Here is a 5,588-nt window from a genome sequence, read left to right as displayed (position 1 = left end):
CGGAAGATTATAAACATCATTTCCTTAGCTAGAAACTGTTGCACATCAGTGCCATCCATATATATATGCCCTTGAGAGCTGAGCAGAGCTATGTCTGGAAAGTCTGGATCCACTGTTGCGGCAGCTAGGCACCGGAATTCCAAGATCGATAATGAGCCTTTAAGCAAGAAGACGGGCTCTCTTAAGCATATGCCAAACACGATTAGCACACGCCCCACTACTTGACGACAGAAACATGGGCATGCGAGTAGGTTATGTATATATGCTCAACAAGAGTATCCTAACAACTGTTTGGTATGTAAGCAAAGTTGGCCGCTTTTTGGACTTGAAAATTCCAATTGAAAAGAAAAAACCAAAACAGCATGGCGTGTCCTATTCTATTGCACGGAGAATTGTTGAGGGAATCTGCTCCCCTTTAAAATTCCTCATCACTTGATGACGAACTAAAGCCAGAGCCAGAGCCAGAGCCCGAGCAGCACACACTACTCTATCTATTATCCAAAGGGAAGAATAGATGATGACTCCGTACAGGGGAAATCCCCAAATCGCGTTCAGGAGATCGCAAATCCATCTGTCTGAATGGCCCTTTCGAAAACAGTTGGGCGAGCGAGATCGCTTGAATCTCCATCCACTAATACATGTTCATTATGCAGTTGATGATCAATTATGTTGATCAATCTTTTCTCTCCCAATATTATATTCATGTGAAATCAAGTGTCGATCATAGTGCTTGCAAGATTGTGGAGCTCATCAACTGATGCACAACGGAACCACACATGTAGGGCAGGTGATGGATTTGGAATTTTATACTTGTGCACGAGCAAGCATGATTCCCAACAATTTGTTTAGTTATTGTGCCTACAGGTGCTGCAGACCGCAGTGCAGATGGTGGTTGCGAAGCTCAATCCAAACAGCCTCTACGGACGCAAACACAGACAAGAATAGACACGTACTAAATCCATGAAATACAGATGGTCGTAGTACTGACGCGACCTGCCGGTGAGCATAGGATCGTCGTCGAGCCTAGGCTCCGCGCCTCCGCCATGCATTATTGGTAGCATCCTGTGTTAGGTTAGGTGCCTAGCTAACTTTGACAGTACAATTCATAGGGTAGGGGATAGCTTACCGGTTAACCATATGGGCAAGTCATTCTGAAATTAGGCAGGAGGGCATAAAGTTTTCAAAAATTAGCACTGCTAGTGATTGATTAGCAATTCGGGGTCAGTTTCTTGCATGCATGCCCAACAAGCCACTCAGTTGGCAGAGTTGAAACTGGCCTAACCAAAGTGCTGCATTTTGACCACGGGGTGCTGCCGTTGTGCCACTATTAATTAGCTAGCGTGAGCAACTCGAGTAGCTTGACTAAAATTAGTAGCCAAATTCTATAGTTTACCCATTTTATAAAATACAAAACTCCTAAAAAAAGAAGATGTCTACAACAGCCTTGCTATTTCTCATCTTCAGATAATTAGCGCCCCGTAGTTGGCTTTATATGGCCACCTAAAATCGAGGGATAATCAACTTTCTATTTTACAAAGCCAGATAACACATCTATTGGAGCCTATTTTTTGCTATATAAATTGTAAAATAGCCTCCAAAACAAGAATAGCAGACACTAGTAGAGAAATGGGTTGTAATCCCGGTTGGGAACTGGCTTTAGTCCCGGTTTCCCAACCGGGACTATGAATCCGGGACTAAAGGTCCTGGCCTTTAGTCCCGGGTCACATAACCGGGACTAAAGGTCCATCCTCAAAAGAAAAATAAACGAAATTGTAGGAAGACCTCTCTTGCGATGTGTGAGATTCGAACCCAGGACCTCTTTCCTCACGCATAAACTCCTTACCAATTCAGCTGTACACCACATGTGACAGGGTCCTGGACACTCTCCTTTTGAATTGACATGTGGGGTACCTTTAGTCCTGGGTGGGAGACCTTTAATCCGGGTTGGTGACACCAACCGGGACTAAAGGTCGACCTTTAGTCCGGGTTGGTAACACCAATCGGGACTAAAGATGGCCTGATGCGAAAGCGTCCCAGGACAGGGGCCTTTAGTCCCTGTTGGTAGCTCCAACCGGGACTAATTCTTCCTTAATCCGGGTTGGTGACACCAACCGGGACTAAAAGGTCACTCTTTAGTCCCGGTTGGTATTACCAACCGGGACTAAAAATTGAAGGACCTTTAGTCCGGGTTGGTAACACCAATCGGGACTAAAGGTGGCCTGCTGCGAAAGCGTGCCAGGACAGGGGCCTTTAGTCTCTGTTGGTAGCTCCAACCGGAACTAATTCTTCCTTTACTCCCGGACGCAAAAAATACCGAGACTAAAGCCCAAAATCGAAGCGGATGAAAGGTCATTTCTCTACTAGTGTGAGTTGTTGGAGTTGCTATGGACATGATGCACGCATGTGTACCTTTGTGTGCCTTTCGGGTGCCGACCGTGGTGATCCGGTGTTGCAGATCACAACAATGTCAAAATGTTGAACATGGATACTAGATCTAGCATATCTAATGCCACTAGGAATCCTCTGCATGGTGAAGGGTAGGCCTTTTATCGTCCCTGGACCATGCATGCATATATGACCATCCAGATAAATCGTCAATGCGTCCCTGGTGATCTAGCTACGGACCAAAATTCTATATAGCTTACTACAATACTCGTGTTCTCATTACATTTTTTAAGGAAAAGAGAGCTTTATTAATCACTTAGCAACAGTAATACATACCCGAGCAACAATTTGCTGATGAACATACAAGTGAATCGAAACGCAAACTACTTAATTAAGTGTCATGTTAGTTTCGCCAATCGAGCCAGTTCATGAGCAACACAATTTTGCTATTTTTCGCGTGGATGACATTCCACTAATGCAACGCATCACTCGCTTCCACTTCCATTGTGGTAGGAACTTCCTTGGAATGGCCCAATCTTAACGACATCAGATTGAAGAACCAAAGTTAACTTACTGTGAACAGCGAGATAACTAGCTTTCTACTTGTCAAAGTTGGATGCGACCAGGCGGCAGGGAGAGAGGCACCGAAACCTTGAGTACTTCAATTCTATCTCCGAATGATCGCAGGACCATAATCCAGGACTAACCCACACAAAAGGCCCTGAAGCCTAGAGCACAAATTATGGGACCCCAGAGGGATCTCTTCATCATGAGTCCAAAAAGGACAAGGAAGAACAGAGGTGTGAGTCAGTAGCTCGGCTACAAAATTATAGTTTATCAAATGATCAAAAAGTTCCTAATTGCTTAGGTACAAAGGATATTTATACTACAAATAACCCTCCTAGTTGGGTGTGAAAAGGGTTTTAGAGTTTCTGAAGATAGGGTGAAAGATCTCCACGAGATAATTCCCGTAGAGGTCTCGCATTACCGTTAGCCTTCTAAGCAGTCTCCACTAATCTTAGCATAACTCCTTAGGCAAATCTCAATGGGGGTTTTGTGCCCTAGTTTCTAAAACTCCCAAATGTTTGGAAATAGTGTGGACTAGTTTCATCCTCCCCATGAAGCTCATTTCATCCCATGTCATCATATTTGCTAAGTTGGTAGCTTAATTTAATGTCCATGAAACTCCCACTGAGAATGACCTTATTGTTAGCTACAAATGACATGGGACTTGTTGCATTAGAAAATAAACTTGATATGCTTTCCATCAATTACTTATAGACCCACAGAGCCTTCAAAAAATCATGAGTTATGGTTGCTTCTTTTTTATTCTATGTCAGTTGGGTGGTCCGATCGTCCAATCCTAGCATGTTGTAGCAGTCCAATCATCTGAACCAATTGGACTAGTCCAATTATAGCATTGTATTTGATCCTCATGCGATGTATCTTCCACCCATTCATGTGTTACCTATATAGGACATTTAGATAGTATAACATCGTCAAACATGTTGAAATCAAAATCAACTAGTGGCCCTTGATTTTACTGGTTCTTATATTTTCTTGGCTCGACTTCTTATAAGTGGCCCTTGATTTTATCTTTTATGCTTGATGGTGAGTGGTTAACATGTGATGAAACATACTGTGACGGGATGTCCTCATCATAGTGCCTCCTCCACAATGAAGTGTAGCTTTGACCTGTGCCCATCCATGTGCTCGAGGAAATGAACGACAAAGATATAGTCTTATTCGAGAATGCATTTTTTACGGCACCACTATGCAGCCAAACACAATCCTTCCTTGCACGCCTTCATTGATCTATCCTGCATTCCAGATATTGCTCCAAGATGTCAAATGAACCTTCCCATCTTCATCTAGAAAAATGATGCCCAACCCTGTCTCATCGGAGGTCTCACATAAGGCTCCATCGACATTGATCTAGAGCCAATCCGCTTGCGATGCCTTCCTGCAGTGCTTCTCATCTAATCCGTCTTTTCGCTAGCCAAAAATCAAAGAAGTATATATATGTTGCTTCCCCTAATTTCCTTCATGTACTCCATGTTTTGGATGAAGAGCACAGTTTCATCTACTACCTCTGGAGGAAGTTAAATGAACCTGCAAAAGATAGTTTTTCAGCATCATGAGTTCTGTTATTTCATACTCCCTCCCTTCCAAATTGTAATTCATTCTAGCTTTTCTAGGTACATATATAGCTTTTGCTATGAACCTAAATATACGTCATATCTATATACAGTGTAAAAAGCTATGTATCTAGAAAAGTCAGAACGACTAACAATTTGGAATGGAGGGAGTGCATGCTATGTCCTCCACAACATCAATAAAATAGAGAGTTGCATTACTTTTTCATGTCCTAGCAAATCAATTTAATCTCATTGCTTCCTTGAGGACTTGAATAGGGGACAACACACAAGTGCATGCATCACTAATTCTTCTTTAGCTCCTCATATTTTGCATGTATCTATGACCTCAATTGTTCTATTGTTCTTGTTATCCTATGTTGTCGAGCCATTGTGCATTTCCATCCAAATATTAGTATCTTATGAGGCACATGTGCCTTCCTGAATTAAGTCCACAAAGGCCTAACATTTTTAGCCGACAACCAAGATTATTGTCGATGTCCACTCTCTTCCTCCTTCAACTTCTTTGCCAATTTTTATGCACTTTGGATAATGTACATACCGCTTGTTGACACTAAAATGTGCCATCCACAGGTACATCATGTCAAAGTCACACAAGCACCTCACATGAAACCCACATAGGTGCACCTTGCAACACCATCTATGGAAACAATATCACCTGGTTTTAGAAACCTGATCACCTAGTTTCATCATAATAGGCCAACAAACACTATCTTGGGAGGGACCCTGTCAGGGTAAGCATACCTGGGGTTGCTCTAGCATCAGCAAGCCAGCTAGGGCACCTTCTCATGCCTTCCATGAGTATCTAGAGATTACCTAAATCTTATAGGTTGTGATCAGTTATTGAACTCATATAGTTGTGTTCCTCATAAGATGTTCTATAACACAACATATCTTCTTAAATAAGTCACTCGGATGACATGAATGTTTAAACAAATCTGCCATGTAGCATAGGAGAGAACTGCATCTCAAATGACATTGACCCTATTAAGCGTCTGTCCTCCCAAACCACTATCATGTTATCACATAGGATAGGTTGCCACTATG

This window comes from Miscanthus floridulus, unplaced genomic scaffold, assembly GCF_019320115.1.
Source record: "Miscanthus floridulus cultivar M001 unplaced genomic scaffold, ASM1932011v1 fs_483_1_2, whole genome shotgun sequence".
Lineage (NCBI taxonomy): Eukaryota > Viridiplantae > Streptophyta > Magnoliopsida > Poales > Poaceae > Miscanthus > Miscanthus floridulus.
The sequence above is the reverse complement of the archived record's forward strand: the minus strand, read 5'-3'. Positions refer to the sequence as shown.